Consider the following 23,963-nt stretch of genomic DNA (forward strand, 5'->3'; position numbering starts at 1 on the left):
ATTTCAAAGAGTGTTCTGCCTACATTTTCCTCTAGGAGTTTTATAGTATCTGGTCTTACACTTAGGTCTTTAATCCATTTTTAGTTTATTTTTGTGTATGGTGTTAGACAGTGTTCTAATTTCATTCTTTTATATGTAACTGTCCAGTTTTCCCAGCACCATTTACTGAAGAGACTGTCTTTTCTCCATTGTACGTTCTTGCCTACTTTGTCATAGATTAATTGAACATAGGTATGTGGGTTTATTTCTGGACTTTCAATGCTGTTTCATTGATCTGTATTTCTGTTTTTGTGGCAGTACCATACTCTTTTGATTACTGTAACTTTGCAGTATAGTCTGAAGTCAGGGAGCCTGATTCCTCCAGCACTGTTTTTCTTTCTGAGGATTGCTTTGGCTATTCGGGGTCTTTTGTGTTTCCATACAAATTGTAAAAATTTTTGTTCTACTTCTGTGAAAAATGCCATTAGTAATTTGATAAGGATTGCTTTGAATCTGTAGATTACCTTGGGTAGTATAGTCATTTTGACAATATTGATCCTTCCAATCCAAGAATATGGTATATCTTTCCATCTGTTTGTGTCATCTTTGATTTCTTTTATCAGCATCTTATGGTTTTCTGAGTACAGATCTTTTGGCTCCTTAGGTAGGTTTATTCCTAGATATTTTATTCTTTTTGAAGTGATGGTAAATGGGTTTCTTTCTTTTTTTTTTTTTTTTTTTTGCTGGGGCAAGGAATAACAACTTTATTCGGAAGCCAGCAGACTGAGAAGATGGTGGGCTCATGTCCCAAAGAACCGTCTTCAAATGGGTTTCTTTAATTTCTCTTTCTGATCTTTTGTTGTTGTTGTTGTTAGTGTATAGGAATGCAGGAGATTTCTGTGTATTAATTTTGTATCCTGCAACTTTACCAAATTCATCGATGAGCTCTAGTAGTTTTCTGGTAGCATCTTTAGGATTTTCTATGTATAGTATCATGTCATCTGCAAAGAGTGACAGTTTTACTTCTTTTCCAATTTGGATTCCTTTTATTTCTTTTTTTGTTTTCTCTGATTGCAGTGGCTAGGACTTCCAAAACTCTGTTGAATAAAAGTGGTGAGAGTGGACATCTTTGTGTCATTCCTGATCTTAAAGGATATGCTTTCAGCTTTTCACCATTGAGTATGATGTTAGCTGTAGGTTTGTCATATATGGCCTATATTATGTTGAGGTAAGTTCCCTCTATGACAGTTTCTGGAGAGTTTTTATCATAAATGGGTATTGAATTTTGTCAGAAGCTTTTTCTGCATCTATTGAGATGATCATATGGGTTTTATTCTTCAATTTTTTGATGTGGTGTATCACACTGATTGATTTGCAGATGTTGAAAAATCCTTCCATCCCTGGGGTAAATACCACTTGATCATGGTGTATGAGCCTTTTAATGTATTGTTGGATTTAGTTTGCTAGTATTTTGTGGAGGATTTTTGCATCTATATTCATCAGTGATATTGGCCTCTAGTTTTCTTTTTTGTGTGTGGTATCTATGTCTTGGTTTGGTATCAGGGTGATGGTGGCCTCATAAAATGATCTTGGGAGTGTTCCTTCTTCTGCAGTTTTTTGGACGAGTTTCAGAAGGATAGGTGTTAACTCTTCTCTAAACGTTTGATAGAATTTGCCTGTAAAGCCATCTGGTCCTGGACTTTTGTTTGTTGGAAGTTTTTAAATCACAGTTTCAATTTCAGTACTTGTGATTGGTCTGTTCATATTTTCTATTTCTTCCTAGTTCAGTCTTGGAAGATTGTACCTTTCTTAGAATTTGTCCATTCCTTCTAGGTTGTCCATTTTATTGGCATATAGTTGCTTGTAGTAGTCTCTTATGACCCTTTGTAAGTCTGTTGTAACTTCTCCTTTTTCATTTCTAATTTTATTGATTTGAGCCCTCTCCCTTTTTTTCTTAATGAGTCTGGCTAAAAAGAAACGAAATTGAGTTATTTGTAGTGAGGTGGATGGACCTAGAGTCTGTCATACAGAGTGAAGTAAGTCAGAAAGAGAAAAACAAATACCATATGCTAACACATATGTATCAAATCTAAAAGAAAAATGGTTCTGATGAACTTAGGGGCAGGACAGGAATAAAGACACACACATAGAGAATGGACTTGAGGACACGGGGAGGGGGAAGGGTAAGCTGGTGCGAAGTAAGAGAGTAGCATTGACATATATACACTACCAAATGTAAAATAGATCGCTAGTGGGAAGCAGCCGAATAGCACAGGGAGATCAGCTCAGTGCTTTGCGACCACCTAGAAGGGTGGGATAAGGAGGGTGGGAGGGAGACGCAAGAGGGAGGGTATATGGGGATATACGTATGTATATAGCTGGTTCACATTGTTATACAGCAGAAACTATCACAACATTGTAAAGCAATTGTACTCCAATAAAGATGTTTAAAAAAAATTTAAACTTGTGAAATGGTATTGTATACAATCTGTGAAAAAACTTACAGGTGGTTAATATTTTTGAATGTGTTACAGAAGGGAAGCATAACAGTTTCAGAAAAATCGCTGTCTTTGGAGAGAGCAGAGAATGAGATGGGAAAAGTCTTCAAATGTAAGTTACATTTGATTTTTAATGGAAAAAAACTTAAGTGAAAATAATCTGAAAATGGCAAAATGTTAATAATTCTTGATTTTTGGTGGTGATATGATTCTGGATGGTGGATATTTTGTGCAGTTTTCTGCATTTTTGAATTATTTTATTGTATGGATTTTTAAAAATTTGAAAAGCAGTGATGTGTAGTAGAAGCCAGAAGTGAGCAAGAGTGTTAGACTCTTTTTGTAAGCATTTTAATAACATCCTTTGAGTTTTGAAAATGTTTTTAGGGAATTTTTTTTTTCAGATAAAATTTACATAAGGTAAAATTCACCATTTTAATAATTTTAAAGTGTACACTGTGACTTTTAGTATATTCTTAATGTTGTGCAACCTTCACTACTATCTAATTCCACACTTTCCATCACCTTTTTGAGGAATCTTGCAAGGAACCAGAAGTCTCCATTAGCAGTTGCAGCTTGGGACAAATGATGAAAATATTAATATTAAGTGATTTTATATGAATTCACAGAGAGAGACCTGGGATCATTGAACTTACATGTTTAAATTGCTGTGTAATTAGAGATTTAGGGTCTTAATACTTCCCTCATAGACAAGAATAGGCCTTACCAACTTTGAGAGTTAGTAATGCCTTTTCCTGGGTGGTAACTTCACCCTCTACCCTTTGCGATTTTATCTTTTTTGTAGCACTGCCCAGAAGAGAGAAATAGAGACATGTCTTCTGCCTAAGCCTTCTATGATATTCTCTCTTGCCTTCCCAGACTGTGTTGGTAGACTTAGGAACTGCTATAGACTAAATGTTGTCTTCCCCCTCAAGGTTCATGTTTTGAAATCCTGATCCCCAGTGTGATGGTATTTGGAGCTGGAGCCTTTAGGAGGTGATGAGGTCATCAGGGCAGAGCCCTCATGAATGAGATTAACGCCCTTATAAAAGAGGCTCTGGAGAGCTCCCGTGTCCCTTCCACCATGTTAGGACACAGAAGACAGCTGTCTATAAAACAGGAAGTGGGCCCTCACCAGATGCCAAATCTGCTGGCACCTTGACCTTGAACTCCCGGGCTCCAGAAATGTGAGAAATGAGTTTTTATTGTTTATAAGCCACCCAGTCTATGGTATCCTTTTATCGCCCTGGTGGACTAGGACAGGAACCCCTCTTCTGATACTTGCACTGCAGTGTGTATTGATTTCCATGATAACGATTACCCTTAGTTTTGTTATTACTTATGACGCAATCAGCTTGTCATTTGAGGAAGCTCTTGAATTCTGTGATCATATCGTTTTACCTTTGAATCCTCAAAACTTAGCATCATTTCTAGAACTTAGTAGATGTTCAAATAAATGTCATTTGAATGAATGGCTTTAATGGATGAAGTGTCTGTGACTCAGTTCAGGTCTTTGCAAGTCCAACAACAGAAGTTGGTCAGACTTCCCGTTTTTGATCAGCTGTTGAAGATGGGACAGTTGGCCTAAGATTTAGCATATCTCCAGTAAGCAAGCCCAAGAGAACAATTAAATGTTAAAATCCCTACCCTCCCTGCAAGGGTTAGCTTGATCAAGGGCCTTGGATTAGTGGTTGATTTCTGCAGTAAGTTGTCTCTCACAATCTTACATCAGATGTCCTTTCACGTGTTTTGTTGATTTTTAGCAAAATTGAAGAAAGAATAAGAATTATTTAGAATTTTTATATATTGTCCCATAATTGCGTTTTTAATACTGAGGAACATACAAATCCAGGCTAAGATTCTTCTGTTCGGCCCTGGAACAACTGAAAGCAGATTACTGTAGTGATTAGAAGTATGGCTTGCAATCAGATGGATTGTGCTTCAAATCTCTGCTCTGTCACTTTCTAGCCAGAAGTCCCTAGGCAAATTACTTAACTTCTCTAAGACTCGATTTTCTTATCTGCAAAGTAGGGATAATAAAAGAATGAACTTCATAAGTTTTCTTTGAGTACTAAGTGAGGTAATACACATAAGAAACAGTAAGCATATAGCCTAGCGCATAGTAAGTGTTCCCTTAATATTAGTGATTTTTATCTGGAACTTTGAGTGATAATTTTTGGTCATGGAAAGGGTCTCTGAAGAACCGCCAGGGTTGTGTGCAATGCAGGAGAGTGTAATGTGAATCAGGTCAAGGAATTCAGGATTCAAAATTCAATTTCACCTGGAAGACCTTTGGCAACTCACTTACTTGGCCTCCTTTTTCACATCTCTCACTATGTATTTTCATTCTTTTTTCCCCTCTTTAATACAAACTTCCCTGAGAAAATAATCTGTTGATACTTGTTGACACCTTAACCAAGAATTCCTTCTTTCCACAGGAATTTGTTTTTTGGTATAGTCATTCAGTGAGTAATGATGAGCTATAGACCTACTAAAGGAATGTCACGTATCAAGACCTGATGATGAGAGAAGGGTTTTGAAGTGGGTGGAGACTTCCGGTGACTCTGGAATACTTTTATATGTATATTCTTCTTTTCTGCTTCTATATAAAGCTGGATAAGCAAAAAACAAAAAGAAAAACAAGCAAACAAACATTTCATGGTACGCTTTCTTTCTGGGTTGCTTGACAAACAAGATTAGTTTCTAAATCAGTTGAAAATCTTTTTGTTCTTTTGGTAAATTTTCAGTCTGGCAACAAGCAGAACAGTATGAAAGTCTCTTAATCTTTCTTTCCAGGCCAGCTCTGTCATCTTGTTTCTACATATCTGCTTTGTCATTGTGTATTCACATGAAAATATTTGGGCCTCTAGGACTATGGAGACATTCTGGAATGACTGTGCTCAGAGTTAGGGATCGGTCTAAGCCCTGTAGCTGATTGGAAGCCTCTGTTCCCATATCTGTAACAGTAAGAGAATGGACTAGGTGCTGAACTGCAAATAGGATTTATTTTACAGTCCTACTTTGAGTGGTTGGTAGTAGCTAACTGGGGTACTGAGTTGAGACAACGAATATGAAACCTGACGCAGTGGGAGAGTGTTTTGTGATAAATTAGCCATAAGCATGGGATAGAGGAATGAGGGCCCTTATGCCAGAATCTTAACATCTCTAGACCACGAAATCACTAAGGTCTTTATAGTTCTAGAATCACATTAAGCTATGACTGATTCTCTACTTGCTGAAGATGTGAAGTGTCTGCCCTCCAAAGAGGTCAGCCCCCTGCTATAATAGACTAGAATGCTATTTACATGCACTGCATGTATTATTGTCCATTTCTTTCCTAAAGAATTTGAGGTACCATAAATACTTTTTAAAAGCTAAAAAAAGAATTCAGAAAAGGTAATGGGAAATGAGAGTAAATATATGAAAAGCAGAAAGGAAATGTAAGAACCAACTATGAAGTTCGAGGTTTAATTTTAATCTCCCTAACTATTCTCTAGTACTCTTTCTTTCTAGTTAATGCCCATAGACCATGGCATAGAAAAAAGGAGTCATTTTGGCCTGGTGGTAATATGTGAAACTCTGGACATTTTTCATATTTTCTCATGAAAATGTCTGGTAGAATCCTGAGATTTGTTGAGGATTCAGCATGATGGGAGAAATGCTTTTGCAGGCTTACTGAGTCAGACTTAAGCAATCAAAATGATTGTTCTATTTAAAATTCATCAACAGTAATGAGCTCTTGCGTCATTCTGCAAAGATGAGACTTGGGTCTCGTGAAGGCTTTCAAAACCTCATTGCCAAAACTGAAAGAGAAATTAAGGAAACACTCCCATTTACCATTGCAACAAAAAGAATAAAATACCTAGGAATAAGCCTACCTAAGGAGACAAAAGACCTGTATGCAGAAAACTATAAGACACTGATAAAAAATTAAAGATGATACACACAGATGAAGAGATATACCATGTTCTTGGATTGCAAGAATCAACATTGTGAAAATGACTGTACTACCCGAAGGAATCTACAGATTCAATGCAATCCCTATCAAACTACCAATGGCATTTTTCACAGAACTAGAACAAAACAATTCACAATTTGTATGGAAACATAAAAGACCCTGAATAGCCAAAGCAGTCTTGAGAAGGAGAAATGGAACTGGAGGCATCCGGCTCCCCGACTTCAGACTGTACTACAAAGCTGCAGTCATCAAGACTGTATGGTACTCATAATTCAAAAAGACACATGCACCCCAATGTTCATTGCAGCACTATTTACAATAGCCAGGTCATGGAAGCAACCTAAATGCCCATCGACAGACGAATGGATAAAGAAGATGTGGTACATATATACAATGGAATATTACTCAGCCATAAAAAGGAACGAAATTGGGTCATTTGTAGAGACGTGTATGCATCTAGAGACTGTCATACAGAGTAAAGGAAGTCAGAAAGAGAAAAACAAATATCATATATTAACGCATATATGTGGAACCTAGAAAAATGGTACCGAAAACCGGTTTGCACAGCAGAAATTGAGACACAGATGTAGAGAACAAACATATGGACACCAAGAGGGGGAAAACAGCGGGGGGGGGGGCGGTGGTGGTGGGATGAATTGGGAGATTGGGATTGACATGTATACACTGATGTGTATAAAATGGATGACTAGTAAGAACCTGCTGTATAAAAAAATAAATAAAATTCAAAAATTCAAAAAAAAAAAAAGACAGTATGTTACTGGCACAAAAATGGAAATATAGATCAGTGGAACAGGATAGAAAGCCCAGAGATAAACCCACGCACATATGGTCACCTTACCTTTGATAAAGGAGGCAAGAATATACAGTGGAGAAAAGACAGCCTCTTCAATAAGTGGTGCTGGGAAAACTGGACAGCTACATGTAAAAGAATGAAATTAGAGCGCTCCTGAACACCATACACAAAAATAAACTCAAAATGGATTAAAGACCTAAATGTAAGTCCAGACACTGTAAAACTCTTAGAGGAAAACATAGGCAGAACACTCAATGACATAAGTCACAGCAAGATCCTTTTTGACCCACCTCCTAGAGCAATGGAAATAAAAACAAAAATAAACAAATGGGACCTAATGAAACTTCAAAGCTTTTGCACAGCAAAGGAAACCATAAACAAGATGAAAAGACAACCCTTCAGAATAAGAGAAAATATTTTCAAATGAAGCAACTGACAGAGGATTAATCTCCAAAATATACAAGCAGCTCATGCAGCTCAGTATCAAAAAAACAAACAACCCAATCCAAAAATGGGCAGAAGACCTAAATAGACATTTCTCCAAAGAAGATACACAGTTTGCCAACAAACACATGAAAGGATGCTCAACATCACTAATCATTAGAGAAATGCAAATCAAAACTACAATGAGGTATCACCTCACACCGGTCAGAATGGCCATCGTCAAAAAATCTACAAACAATAAATGCTGGAGAGGATGTGGAGAAAAGGGAACCCTCTTGCACTGTTGATGGGAATGTAAGTTGGTACAGCCACTATGGAGAACAGCATGGAGGTTCCTTAAAAAACTAAAAGTAGAACTACCATATGACCCAGCAATACCACTACTGGGTATATACCCTGAGAAAAAAGTAATTCAAAAAGAGTCATGTACCACAATATTCATTGTAGCACTATTTACAATAGCCAGGACATGGAAGCAACCTAAGTGTCCATCGACAGATGAATGGATAAAGAAGATGTGGCACATATATGCAATGGAATATTACTCAGCCATGAAAAGAAACAAAACGAAATTTGAGTTATTTGTAGTAAGGTGGATAGACCTAGAGTCTGTCATACAGAGTGAATTAAGTCAGAAAGAGAAAAACAAATACTGCGTGCTAACATATATATGGAATCTAAAAAAAAAATTGGTTCTGAAGAACCTAGGGGCAGGACAGGAATAAAGACGCAGACATAGAGAATGGACTTGAGGACACAGGGAGGGGAAAGAGTAAGCTGGGACGAAGTGAGAGAGTGGCATGGACATATATACACTACCAAATGTAAAATAGATAGCTAGTGGGAAGCAGCTGCATAGCACAGGGAGATCAGCTCAGTGCTTTGTGACCACCTAGAGGGGTGGGATAGGGAGGGTGGGAGGGAGACACAAGAGGGAGGAGATATGGGGATATATGTATACGTATAGCTGATTCACCTTGTTATACAGCAGAAAGTAACACAATATTGTAAAGCAATTATACTCCAATAAAGATGTTAAAAAAAAACAAAAGAAAACAAACACCTCATTGCCATCTACAGTGCCCTTAGACGCAGTTACCCAGTGCATAGTAAATGGATCCGCACAGCCACATTGGGGCAGGGGGAATAGTCACATGTTTTAAAACTACACAGAGTTTTACGACTGGGATGATATTCTCCCTCTTCTCTTTTGCATTGAGAATATATAAAAATAATGATATTGGCATGCTTGTAAATGATATATTTCTAGAAGCTACTCTTGAGCCCTTCTGCAAGATGGATTTTCAGAGTCTTTCCTATTTCATTTATATATTTAAACAAACATTTGCTCATTTACATTAATTAGGGTTATTTCTTTCTCCAGAATGCTGTAGAATTTTTTTCCTAAGTGATTTCTGTGCTCCTACCCTCTCTTCTATTTAGTATAGTCAGGTTGCTCTTTCTTAAAAGAAAAAAAGTGGGGAAGACTTCTGGTTCTGGCTAAGAAGTAGTAATAAGAATTGAATTTATGCCCTTGCCTGAAACAACAAAAAAAAAATCAGAGTAAGTTAAGAAATGATTTTCAAGTTATTAGATATCAGGCAATGAAAGATAGTGATCTCAAAGAGATGGCAAACAAATGGGGGAACCCCAGGATTGCCAAAATTTGTTGCTTTGAGAGAGTTTCTGGACCATTGCACACTGAGGAGAAACACAGGCAGAGGCTGCAAAACTCTGGAGTTGAGATGGAACTGAGAATCTAGAGAAACCAAGGCACTTACATTTGGCAGACAGAATACTGGAGAGGAGAGGTCTGCAAAGAGAGAGTTCTCTCTAGATTGGCAGAGGGTCTTCCTCAAGTATTCAGCCAAATAATGATCAGGGCATACATGTGCAGAAACTGTTTTGAGTCTAGGAAAAGAAATACTCAAAAAGATTAGAGACAACAGCACTCAGATCCCAAAATGGGGCCAGGACCAGCAGGATAAACTAGGGAATAGGACTAGATCCATCCCCTACCGGAGAGGAAAAACTCATAATTCATGAACCATTGGATTGAATACTGAGAATAGTCTTGCTTCAGTAGTGGAAAATAATTAGACCTAGGCAAAACACTGCTCAGGTGTTGCCTGATAAATCTTGTAAGCAATGGCAGAAAGGATCAAACTATTTCCAAATTACTTAACTGTGTCCCAGAACAAAACCCCAAAATCGTTATAGGAATACAAAAATATCCAGCACCCAACAAGGTAAAACACAGTATCTTGCATCCAATCAAAAATTGCCAGGCATGAAAAGAAACAAGAAAACCTATAATAAGGAGAAAAACTAATCAGCCAAAACTGACCCAGAACTGACAGAGATATTAAAATTAACTGACAAGGACATTGGAAAATCATTATACTATATTTCATATGTTCAAAAAGCCAGAGGAAAAATTAAACATTCTAAATAGAGAGATAAAGATATAAAAAAAGACCCATGTCAAACTTCTAGAGACAAAAAAACAGAAAAATAAATCCTAGAAATAAAACCTAGATGAAAAAAACATTAATAGGGTTATTACAGATTAAACAGTGTGGAAGTTAAATGAACTTGAAGACATAGCAATAGATATCCAAAATGAAACAGAGAGAAAAAAAGACTAAAAAATTACAAAGACAGGAAAAATCAGTAAACTGTGGTACAACTTCAAGTGACTTAATATATGCATAATGGGAGTTCGCAGGAAGGTAGGAACCAGAAAAAGATAAAGAAATGGTGAACAAAAAATTTTCAAATTTATGAAAACTATAAACCTTCACAAAGTTCAAAAACCCCAAGAATAAGAAATGGAAAGAATACTACCCAAAGGTACATCCTAACCAAATTGCCCAAATACTGGTGATAATGAGAAAATTTTATAAGCAGCCAGAGAAAAGTGTTACATTATATACAGAGGAATGCAGATAAGGATGATAGCAGCTTTCTTGTCAAAAACAATGCCAGTGGAAACACAGCGAAGCACGATTTTAAATTTCTGAAAGAGCAAAAGAACTCTGTCCATCTTGAATTCCATACCCAGTGAAAATATCTTTCCAAAAAGAAATGTTACATAAAGGCTTTTTCCAATATCCAAAAACTGAAATAATTCATAAGCAGTAATCTTGTACTACAAGAAATGTTTTAAGAAACCCTTCAGGTCAAAGAAAAATGATACCAACTAGAAATTTGGATCTACACAAAGGCAATAAACGTTTGTATTTTATTATTTAAATATCTTTAAAAGATAATTGCATAAGTAAAAATAATAACAGTGGAATGTGGGATTTATAAGATACATAGAAGTAAAACGTATGACTGTAATAGCACACAGACTAATAGGGAGGAAATGGAAGTAAAACTGTTACGAGGTCCTTATAAAATCATTTGAAATGATATTTATTACTTGAAGATAAACTGTGGTAAGTTAAACATGTATACTATAAATCCTAAAGAATCCCTTAAAATAACAGAACAAAGAATAAGAATTGTTAGCAAATAAGCTAACAAAGGAGATAAAATGGAATCATAGAAAATACCCAGCTTATCCAAAAGAAGGCAGAAAAAGAGGAAAAGGGGAACAAAAAGCATATAGGACAAAGAGAAATTAAATAGGAGGTTGATTTAAATCTTGCCATGTTAATGATGTACATGATGTATAAATTATCTAAATACCTCAATTACTAGGCAGAGATTATCATATTGAATAAAAATCTGAGACCCAAGTGTATGATGCATACCAAAAACCTACTTGAAATATAAAGACACAAATAAGTTAAAAGTAAAAAAAAGTATGGAAAAAGGTATGCCATACTCACACTATCATTTCATAATGATAAATGGATCACACATTGCTGGTGGAAATGTTAAATGCAAGTCCCTTTGGAATACAGCTTGGAAGTTCTTTATAAAGTTAAACATATACCTGCCATATGACCCAGCCATTTCACTCCTTGGTGTTTATTTATCCAAGAGAAATGAAAATATATGTCCATATAAAGACTTGTATACAGATGTCCATAACAGCTGTATTTGTAACAGCCCCAAACTGTCATCAACCCAGATGTCCATCAATAGGTCAATGGAAAAATAAAATATGTTATATCCATACAGTGAAATACTATTTAGCAATAAAAGGAGTGAATTCTTGATGCATGCAACAGTATGGATGAATCTCAAAATAAGTGCTCAGCTTAAGACACCAGACAAAAAAAAGAATACAAACTACTATGTAATTCTATTTATATAAAATTCTAGTAAATGCAAACTAATGTATAGTGACAGAAAGCAGATCACTGGCTGCCAGGTGGGTGAGCAGGACGGGGTGTTGTGGGGAAGGGTGGGAGAGATGACAAAGGGGCAAAAGGGGTCTTTTGAGAGTGCTGTACATGTTCAGTATCTTTAGTGTAGTGATGGATTCATAGGTCATATTTAACATGTGGACATGTCATATGTCAAAACTTATGAGATTGTACACTTTAAATATGTGCAGTTTATGGTACATCAGTAAAACTCTCTGTACATCGATAAATACCTCAATAAAGCTGTTCAGAAACAGCTGGAATACAATAGTATGCACAGAAGTTTTCACCTCAGGGTGATGAGGATGCAAATATTTTACCAGTTTCTCCTATCCACTTTACACATTAAACGTTAGCATTTTATTTTATCAGCAGAACAGCTAACTTGATAACTGTCTCAGAAACAGACAGATGCTGACTAGGAGCCTTGATTGGACTCCTATTAACTGAATATATTATCTAAAATAATCACTATCAACTTGGCTTTAAGTGTCTTCTGGTACAATTATAATTTTTCATCAATTTAAACAAACTTATGATAACCTCACTCAGAATCTCCTAATCCACCAAAGAAGATATTCAGACTCTCCTTGTGGCACAATTGTAAACGAGACACAGACTCACAGAGCTTGAAAGAGCCTCAGTACTATCTGCTTTACTTTTACAGAGAAAGCGATTGAGGGTCAAAGGAAATGAGTGACCATTTTGAAGTCATACAACTAATTGAGATTAGAACTGGTGTGTCCTGATTCCCTGAGTAGGAGTTCAGTATTTCAAAACTCAGAGGACTTTAATATAGAAGCCATGCAATAAATATTTGTTAAATTCAGAATGAATATCCCAGATTGAACTGGTAACCTTACACTCTCCTATTTTAAAATACACTGAATTATTAGAAAAGGAAAACCAAACTGGTACCAAAATCTAAACCTCCCACCTTTCTACATGAACAAGTTTCCCTTTTTGGAAAGGGACGCAGTAGGAAGAGAATACATTGCCCTTATCTCTTTTCATCCTGTCGTTTCTGCTCTGTTATATTTAGGGCATGGCCCTTTTATTTGGGTTTATGGAAAAAATGGCCCAGTACAAACTCTCCCATTGTTTTCACCCCCTTTCCTATGTTTTCTTAATTTTGCGTTGCACTTGATTTCTGTCTGTATTTAGGTTTTTATTAAATTTCTGGTAATAACCTTTCCAGGGGTTCTGGAAACATTCATTTAGTCTTCTCAAATTCTAAGCTATTCAAGGAATAACCTGTGCATAAGCACAGAAGAAAGAGAAAGAAAGAATAAAATAGGACTAGCACACAGCCACTGACCCATCAGAATGGGCGGGGAGAAAATCTATGCTTGTGTGTTAAAACAAGTATCAATAGTTAAGAGGCCACAGTAAACAGACGCAGCACAGTCATGGTTCTTACCCTGAATGCACACACAGAAAATTCCTCAGCTCTTATTCTTACTACTCCACTGTTGTTTTGTATGACTACCCCATAAACTTAGTCTAAGGAGAAAATGCTAATTCTTTGTGGCCCCATTTGAGTCTAAAATGTGATCTTCTGATATTTTCTGTATGTAGTTCCCCAAAATTGTGACTGCATACATGGAGAATGAGAAATAGAAGTGATAAAACAAGGCTAATCTTGAAGGAAGTTTAATTGAAGGGTAATACCATGTATTCTGCAAATTAATTGGAGCACAGTTTACAATTACCATATAGTGGTTCTCAAACTCTGGGGTACATAAAAGTCACTGAGTATTCCCTGGCCTTTCTCCCAGAAATTCTGATTTAGTAGGTCGGGAATGGAGCCCTACAATTTCCACTTTTTAGCAAGTTTTACAAGTGATTTTGTTGCACGTGGAATTATGTTGGTAAAAATTGTTCAACCTCTTTCTTTTTTGGTTTCTAGCCAAACTTTGTTTAAAATTCGAGCTCCGCAACTCACTAGCTAGAAGTCCTTAGAAAAGTCACATGACCTTTCTGGATCTTGACTTTAAGAATAATTCAGTGTTTTTTCGGGGATTAATGAAATAATATATGTAAAGTGCCTGGTACGTTGTAGACGTTTAACTAATGTTCATTTCTTTCCCCAAACACATATCATGTTCCTTCTTAATCTGAGCCTAAACTAGAATGTGCTTCTCCTTTAATTCTTAACCTGAGTGTAAACAACTCCACTGTTTCAGATCATTAAAAAATCACATACCTCAACTCAAATGACCAGTTTCCAGTCCCAGAAGCATTTTTGCTGTGTTTGAGTGACTAAGGCATGACAGAACATTAATGCATGCATATAATTAGCCATGCTACAAAAGCCAGCTGATATAAGATTTTGAAACTTACTCGAGTGAAAAAAATGTCATTACTAACCCAAACTTATCACCATGCCTTGGGTGCTATTTTGCAAACTGAGAAAAATTGCTTTAAGGATGAATAAGAAGGTATAGAGCACGTCTGCTCACAGACAGGTGTTCAAGATAAATCCTTGTCCATTTTTTTCAAAATGCGTTCTAGTTCCTCAGCCTCTTGTATCCGTATTCATCCAAAGACCTTAGATCCAGCAAGGTGCTTTGACACATCCAAGAGTTAAACACAAGCCCATTGCACACCCAGGCGGCCTGGAAGAACGTTTTTCATAATGAGAATTATGTTTGGGCCAATAGCCAATAATGGCAAGGAAAAGCTCAGCAGCCCAGAGGAACACACAGAACGCAGCCCTCTGAGGTTGATGAAATCCTCTCTCCTTATTCATCAGGGCTGGATCAATGCCAACAGAGGTTAATAACAAAATTTGTCCAGGGCTCTTCCAGACAGAACCCCAGTCCTAAGGCTCTTCCTCCATCCTACCAATCCCACCAAAGTCTTGCTAGGCCATATGCTTAAAAAGCCAATCCCCTCCTTCAGCACTGCTCCACGAACACTGAGGAAAACATGCCAAGCTTGTACTTATGCTAAAAGGGCTAGAAATACAAACTTGTGTTTTAAATGTTTAATTTTTAAATCAAAATCATATAGGTACAAAGTTTTAAAAGTCAAATAGTGCTAGCAGCTTACACTAAAACAAACCAAGCAAACAAATAGCTGCTCCTCCACCCCTAGCAACATCAACCCCATTTTCCAAAGGCAGCTACTTTCAAGTATCTTATCTGTTTCTTATGGTATTTATGTCCATGTTTTTAAGAATTAACTTTAGGTTAATGTAATTATATAAATATAATTCACTGCTGTGCCGAGTCATGATATTATTTTCTTTCTCTGAACATAATTTTGGCTTTTCCTAGAGTTATTTATTGCCTCTTTTAAAAGAATTCACTTGGTTTTCTTTGTGTTTACACTTAACGTCTTCTTACATCCTCTAGCACCCAGCATTTCAATAGAATTGCTCACAAATGCAACCTGTCATATACTTTATTTCCATTTTTTTCTAGACTTTCCTTCTAGAGTCAATTTGGGCCTCCTGTTTCAATTTGAACTGGTTTCCTGAAAGGGAAACTTCACAGCTCTTATCCTTTGTCATTCCACTGGGTTGAATCCTGTAACCAGGGTACATGTCTTCGTTTTTGTTTTACTTTTTTCTTTTGGTGGAGGAGACTAACTCATTTTTTTAATTAAAAAATTTTTATTTTTTATACAATTTTGAGATTTACTTTGCATTTACAGTTATTTCAAAATATTGGCATCTTCCCCGTGTTATACAATACATCCTTGAGCCTATCTTACACCCAATAGTTTATTCCTCCCACTCTCCCACCCCTGTATTGCCCTACCCCACCTTCCCCACTGGTAACCACTAGTTTATTCTCTACATCTGTGAGTCTGCTGCTTTTTTGTTATATTCACTAGCTTGTTGTATTTTTTAGATTCCACATATAAGTGGTATTATACAGTATTTTTCTTTCTCTTATTTCACTTAGCATAATGCCCTCCAAGTTCATCCATGTTGCTGCAAATGGCAGAATTTCATTCTTTTTAATGGCTGAGTAGTATTCCATTGTGTGTGTGTGTGTGTGTGTGTGTGTATGTATGTATATACACACACCACATCTTCTTTATCCATTCATCTGTTGATGAATACTTAGGTTGTTTCCATATCTTGGCAACTGTAAATAATGCTACTATGAACATTGGGGCTCATGTATCTTTTCAAGTTAGTGTTTTGGGGTTTTTTTTGGATATATACTCAGGAGAAGGATTGCTGGGTCATATGGTAGTTCTATTTTTAGCTTTTTGAGAAACCTCCATACTGTTTTCCATAGTGGCTACCCAATTTTTTTTGTTGTTTTACTTTTTTCTTTTGGTGGAGGCTAACTCATTTTTAATAGCCTGATTTAAAGATCAACTCCAGGGGACCCCTGAAAAAACAATTACTCCATTTATATTTTAGAGATACCTCCAAATAGAAAATTAAACCAATTTTACACATTACTCGTAATAGTGGCAACTGATACGTTCTCAAAAAAGGCAAGATCAAAACTACCTGATAGAGCAACCTAAAATTGTGACAAGCTTTCCAGAATAGAAAGCCAAAGACTGGGGTTTTATCCATGGAGAAGCCTTAAAAATCTGTATTTTCCCTTCAAGTTCTACAGTTTCTCTGATAGCAGGTTGTCATCTGATTCTGACAATGCACTATAATTGAATGCCATGTACAAGCAACAAGGAAAAATCAATTCAGTGACCATGAAAGAAAGAGAAATGAGCTATAGACTCACTAGGGAAGTTTATAAAGCTTTTCTGTAGGGTTGTTATTGGTTTTTATTCTGAAACAGCAGCACTGAAGCACAAAAAATGCCAGTAATTGGGGTCAGTGTTCAGTCAGACCCCCCAAAAAAAGGATCTTAAGCCAACCCTGTTAGAATAAAACTTCAAATAAGCATGTGATGCCTCTAACATTTCCATTAGGAAAAGTTAATGAGTTTCTTTTGACAAAAGTGTTACAAAGGTGTGATTCTCAGAAATGAAAGTCTAGATATCTTGAACTCCATGTGTGAAAAAGGATACTCTTGAAAGGAGACAAAATGTACATAATATCAATGCTTTTTCTTTTCTGTATAAAACCCTTAGGTCCAATAGCAAAGAAACTGTGTCGAAATGAGTAGAAATGAAATTGCTGGTTCTTACCGAGAGAACAGTCAAGGACTAATATCAATTCCACATACAGAGAAGGAGGCTGTAGGCTGCTAGACGGAGGATCGGGCCATTAGAGCTTTGCCCAGCTGCTTATGGGAAAGTTTGTCCTTCCTGTGTGACCTAGGAAGAGACCAAAAAGGCAAAAGGAACACTGACTTTTCTGAGAAACATTGGCAAGTTGTCTGAATATAGGATCCTCAGAGGTTACATGCTTGTTCCCTCAAGTCTAATACGCACCTGCCTATATACCACACTTCCTCATAGCTATCACTTACTTCTAAGTGTCAGTTTCTTAAACAGAGAGTAGCAGTAGCATTGCATTCAAGAGCTGTTCTGAGAAATTGAAATTTTACAGAAATAACGAATTATATTTACAAAGGTTTTGTGGTGTCTTAAAAATATAGGCCACAAACATACGAGAGTTTCAAGAAGCCCACCATACTCCTGAAAATATGTCCCAAAGTTGATGTGAAAAAGTCAAGGATGGCATTTCTTGACTTCATATCCCTCTAAATCTTCAGTGACCTCCCTCCTCTGCCATGAGACCTTTGGCTATTCCAACTTCCATTGACTTCTCAACTCTAAATTTCTGCAGCATTTAGTTTCTACTCACACATACACCCAGCACTTGTAGCCTTTGGCTATTTATTTTTTTCCCAGGGGAAGTTTTCTCCTACAAGTAGCTGAAAGCTCCTTGAGTACAGAGACAAGTTTTGGTTGTTTTTTGTGTCCTCTGTGGTACCTAGAACAATGCCCTGCAATGAAGGTTTGTTCACTGCCTGTCGATTCTTATTCAAAGGAGCATCTCCTTGTAGTTAGTGATTGCCAAAAAACTACCCACACATTACTTTCACCTGAGGACATTACATAAAATACCAATGTCCAACCCCATGTCTAAAGATTCTAATTTTTTTTGTTTGTTTTTGTTTCTGTTTTTTTAATTTTTAAATTTTATTTTATTTATTTTTTTATACAGCAGGTTCTTATTAGTCATCCATTTTATACACATCAGTGTATACATGTCAATCCCAATCGCCCAATGCATCACACCACCATCCCCAACCCCCACGGCTTTCCCCCCTTGGTGTCCATATGTTTGTTCTCTACATCTGTGTCTCAACTTCTGCCCTGCAAACCGGTTCATCTGTACCATTTTTCTAGGTTCCACATACATGCGTTAATATATGATATTTGTTTTTCTCTTTCTGACTTACTTCACTCTGTATGACAGGCTCTAGATCCATCCACGTCTCAACAAATGACCCAATTTTGTTCCTTTTTATGGCTGAGTAATATTCCATTGTATATATGTACCACTTCTTCTTTATCCACTCATCTGTCGATGGGCATTTAGGTTGCTTCCATGACCTGGCTATTGTAAATAGTGCTGCAGTGAACATTGGGGTGCATGTGTCTTTTTGAATTGTGGTTTTCTCTGGGTATATGCCCAGTAGTGGGATTGCTGGATCATATGGTAATTCCTTTTTTTTTTTTTTTCACGTAATGTCTGAAACATTTATATTAACATATTTCCATACAAATAACCCAATGAAAGTTTAGTATTAGTTGTTTTGTTTGTTTGTTTGTTTTTGTTTTTTTTAAATAAATTTATTTATTTTATTTATTTATTTTTGGCTGCATTGGGTCTTCGTTGCTGTGCGTGGGCTTTCTCTAGTTGTGGTGAGCAGGGGCCACTCTTTGTTGCGGTGCGCGGGCTTCTCATTGCAGCGGCCTCCCTTGTTGCGGAGCACAGGCTCCAGGCACGTGGGCTTCAGTAGTTGTGGCACGTGGGCTCAGTAGTTGTGGCTCGCAGGCTCTAGAGCGCAGGCTCAGTAGTTGTGGCGCACGGGCCCAGCCGCTCCATGGCATGTGGGATCCTCCCGGCCCAGGGCCCGAACCCGTGTTCCCTGCATTGGCAGGCAGACTCTCAACCGCTGCGCCACCAGGGAAGCCCTGTTTGTTTTTTTATACTGCAGGTTCTTATTAGTCATCAATTTTATACACATCAGTGTATACATGTCAATCCCAATCGCCCAATTCAGCACACCACCATCCCCACCCCACCGCAGTTTTCCCCCCTTGGTGTCCATATGTCTGTTCTCTACATCTGTGTCTCAGCTTCTGCCCTGCAAACTGGCTCATCTGTACCATTTTTCTAGTTTCCACATACATGCATTAATATACGATATTTGTTTTTCTCTTTTTGACTTACTTCACTCTGTATGACAGTCTCTAGATCCATCCGCGTCTCAACAAATGACTCAATTTTGTTCCTTTTTATGGCTGAGTAATATTCCATTGTATATATGTACCACTTCTTCTTTATCCATTCATCTGTCGATGGGCATTTAGGTTGCTTCCATGTCCTGGCTATTGTAAATAGTGCTGCAGTGAACATTGAGGTACATGTGTCTTTTTAAATTATAGTTTTCTCTGGGTATATGCCCAGTAGTGGGATTGCTGGATCATATGGTAAATCTAGTTTAGGTAGTTTACCTAGTTTAGTCTAGGTAAATCTAGTGGTAAAATTAGTTTTTTAAGGAGCCTCCATACTGTTCTCCATAGTGGCTGTATCAATTTACATTCCCACCAACAGTGCAAGAGGGTTCCCTTTTCTCCACACCCTCTCCAGCATTTGTTGTTTGTAGATTTTCTGATGATGCCCATTCTAACTGGTGTGAGGTGATACCTCATTGTAGTTTTGATTTGCATTTCTCTGATAATTAGTGATGTTGAGCAGCTTTTCATGTGCTTCTTGGCTATCTGTATGTCTTCTTTGGAGAAATGTCTATTTACGTCTTCTGCCCATTTTTGGATTGGGTTGTTTGTTTCTTTAATATTGAGCTGAATGAGCTGTTTATATATTTTGGAGATTAATCCTTTGTCCGTTGATTCGTTTGCAAATATTTTCTCCCATTCTGAGGGTTGTCTTTTCGTCTTATTTATGGTTTCCTTTGCTGTGCAAAAGCTTTGAAGTTTCATTAGGTCCCATTTGTTTATTTTTGTTTTTATTTCTATTACTGTAGGAGGTGGATCAAAAAAGATCTTGCTGTGATTGATGTCAAAGAGTGTTCTTCCTATGTTTTCCTCTAAAAGTTTTATAGTGTCCGGTCTTACATTTAGGTCTCGAATCCATTTTGAGTTTATTTTTGTGTATGGTGTTAGGGAGTATTCTAATTTCATTCTTTTACATGTAGCTGTCCAGTTCTCCCAGCACCACTTATTGAAGAGACTGGCTTTTCTCCATTGTATATCTTTGCCTCCTTTGTCATAGATTAGTCGACCATAAGTGCGTGGGTTTATTTCTGGGCTTTCTATCTTGTTCCATTGATCTGTGTTTCTGTTTTTGTGCCAGTACCATATTGTCTTCATTACTGTAGCTTTGTAGTATCGTCTGAAGTCAGGGAGTCTGATTCCTCCAGCTCCGTTTTTTTCCCTCAAGACTTCTTTGGCTATTTGGGGTCTTTTGTGTCTCCATACAAATTTTAAGATGATTTGTTCTAGTACCGTAAAAAATGCCATTGGTAATTTGATAGGGATTGCATTGAATCTGTAGATTGCTTTGGGTAGTATGGTAATGTTCACAATATTGATTCTTCCAATCCAAGAACATGGTATATCTCTCCATCTGTTGGTATCAACTTTAATTTCTTTAATCAGTGTCTTATAGTTTTCTGCATACAGGTCTTTTGTCTCCCTAGGTAGGTCTATTCCTAGGTATTTTATTCTTTTTGTTGCAGTGGTGAATGGGGTTGTTTCCTTAATTTCCCTTTCTGATGTTTTGTTGTTAGTGTATAGGAATGCAAGAGATTTCTGTGCATTAATTTTGTATCCTGCAACTTTACCAAATTCATTGATTAGCTCTCGTAGTTTTCTGGTGGCATCTTTAGGATTCTCTATGTATAGTATCATGTCATCTGCAAACAGTGACAGTTTTACTTCTTCTTTTCCAATTTGTATTCCTTTTCTTTCTTTTTCTTCTCTGATTGCCATGGCTAGGACTTCCAAAACTATGTTGAATAATAGTGGTGAGAGTGGACATCCTTGTCTTGTTCCTTATCTTAGAGGAAATGCTTTCAGTTTTTCACCATTGAGAATGATGTTTGCTGTGGGTTTGTCATATATGGCCTTTATTATGTTGAGGTAGGTTCCCTCTATGCCCGCTTTCTGGAGAGTTTTTATCATAAGTGGGTGTTGAATTTTGTCAAAAGCTTTTTCTGCATCTACTGAGAGGATCATATGGTTTTTCTCCTTCAATTTGTTAATATGGTGTATCACATTGATTGATTTGCGTATAGTGAAGAATCCTTGCATAAGTGGGATAAATCCCACTTGATCATGGTGTATGATCCTTCTAATGTGTTGTTGGATTCTGTTTGCTAGTATTTTGTTGAGGATTTTTGCATCTATATTCATCAGTGATATTGTCCTGTAATTTTCTTTTTTTGTAGTATCTTTGTCTGGTTTTGGTATCAGGGTGATGGTGGCCTCATAGAATGAGTTTGGGAGTGTTCCTTCCTCTGCAGTTTTTTGGAAGAGTTTGAGAAGGATAGGTGTTAGCTCTTCTCTAAATGTTTGATAGAATTCACCTGTGAAGCCATCTGGTGCTGAACTTTTGTTTGTTGGAAGATTTTTAATCACAGTTTCAATTTCATTACTTGTGAGTGGTCTGTTCATATTTTCTGTTTCTTCCTGGTTCAGTCTTAGAAGGTTATACCTTTCTAAGAATTTGTCCATTTCTTCCAGGTTGTCCATTTTAATGGCATAGAGTTGCTTGTAGTAGCCTCTTAGGATGCTTTGTATTTCTGCGGTGTCGTAACTTCTCCTTTTTCATTTCTAATTTCATTGATTTGAGTCCTCTCCCTCTTTTTCTTGATGAGTCTGGCTAATGGTTTATCAATTTTGTTTATCTTTGCAAAGAACCAGCTTTTAGTTTTATTGATCTGTGCTATTGTTTTTTTGTTTCTATTTCATTTATTTCTGTTCTGATCTTTATGATTTCTTTCCTTCTGCTAACTTTGGGTTTTGTTTGTTCTTCTTTCTCTAGTTCCTTTAGGTGTAAGGTTAGATTGTTTACTTGAGATTTTTCTTGTTTCTTGAGGTAGGCTTGTATAGCTATAAACTTCCCTCTTAGAACTGCTTTTGCTGCATCCCATAAATTTTGGATCCTCGTGTTTTCATTGTCATTTGTTTCTAGGTATTTTTTGATTTCCTCTTTGATTTCTTCAGTGATCTCTTGGTTATTTAGTAACGTATTGTTTAGCCTCCATGTGTTTGTGCTTTTCACGTTTTTTTCCCCTGTAATTCATTTCTAATCTTGTAGCATTGTGGTCAGAAAAGATGCTTGATATGATTTCAATTTTCTTAAATTTACTGAGGCTTGATTTGTGACCCAAGATGTGATCTATCCTGGAGAATGTTCCATGCGCACTTGAGAAGAAAGTGTAATCTGCTGTTTTTGGATGGAATGTCCTATAAATATCAATTAAATCTATCTGGTCTATTGTGTCATTTAAAGCTTCTGTTTCCTTATTTATTTTCATTTTGGATGATCTGTCCATTGGTGTAAGTGAGGTGTTAAAGTCCCCAACTATTATAGTGTTATTGTCGGTTTCCTCTTTTATAGCTGCTAGCAGTTGCCTTGTGTATTGAGGTGCTCCTATGTTGGGTGCATATATATTTATAATTGTTATATCTTCTTCTTGGATTGATCCCTTGATCATTATGTAGTGTCCTTCCTTGTCTCTTGTAACATTCTTTATTTTAAAGTCTATTTTATCTGATATGAGTATAGCTGCTCCAGCTTTCTTCTGATTTCCATTTGCATGGAATATCTTTTTCCATCCCCTCACTTTCAGTCTGTATGTGTCCCTAGGTCTGAAGTGGGTCTCTTGTAGACAGCATATATATGGGTCTTGTTTTTGTATCCATTCAGCAAGCCTGTGTCTTTTGGTTGGAGCATTTAATCCATTCACTTTTAAGGTAATTATTGATATGTATGTTCCCATGACCATTTTCTTAATTGTTTTGGGTTTGTTTTTGTAGGTCCTTTTCTTCTCTTGTGTTTCCCACTTAGAGAAGTTCCTTTAGCATTTGTTGTAGAGCTGGTTTGGTGGTGCTGAATTCTCTTAGCTTTTGCTTGTCTGTAAAGCTTTTGATTTCTCCATCAAATCTAAATGAGATCCTTGCCGGGTAGAGTAATCTTGGTTGTAGTTTCTTCCCTTTCATCACTTTAAGTATATCATGCCACTCCCTTCTGGCTTGTAGAGTTTCTCCTGAGAAATCAGCTGTTTACCTTATGGGAGTTCCCTTGTATGTTATTTGTCGTTTTTCCCTTGCTGCTTTCAATAATTTTTCTTTGTCTTTAATTTTTGCCAATTTGATTACTATGTGTCTCGGCGTGTTTCTCCTTGGGTTTATCCTGTATGGGACTCGCTGCGCTTCCTGGACTTGGGTGCCTATTTCCTTTCCCATGTTAGGGAAGTTTTTGACTATAATCTCTTCAAATATTTTCTCTGGTCCTTTCTCTCTGTCTTCTCCTTCTGGGACCCCTATAATGCGAATGTTGTTGCGTTTAATGTTGTCCCAGAGGTCTCTTAGGCTGTCTTCATTTCTTTTCATTCTTTTTTCTTTATTCTGTTCCATAGCAGTGAATTCCACCATTCTGTCTTCCAGGTCACTTATCCGTTCTTCTGTCTCAGTTATTCTGCTATTGATTCCTTCTAGTGTAGTTTTCATTTCAGTCATTGTATTATTCATCTCTGTTTGTTTGTTCTTTAATTCTTCTAGGTCTTTGTTAAACATTTCTTGCATCTTCTCAA

At 36.9% G+C, this 23,963-nt stretch overlaps 1 long non-coding RNA gene across 2 annotated transcripts in view; it reads left to right on the forward strand.

The window, feature by feature from the left end:
• The first annotated feature begins 296 nt into the window (after window positions 1–296).
• Window positions 297–23,963, forward strand: part of LOC309635814 — a 352,198-nt gene continuing 328,531 nt past the window's right edge. For both annotated transcript variants that reach the window (XR_014249034.1, XR_014249035.1), the window contains exon 1: window positions 297–2,589. This is a non-coding gene — a long non-coding RNA (uncharacterized lncRNA). The remainder of the gene's footprint in view (window positions 2,590–23,963) is intronic.

This window comes from Balaenoptera borealis (assembly GCF_965194805.1).
Source record: "Balaenoptera borealis genome assembly, chromosome: 10".
Classification (NCBI taxonomy): Eukaryota; Metazoa; Chordata; class Mammalia; order Artiodactyla; family Balaenopteridae; genus Balaenoptera; species Balaenoptera borealis.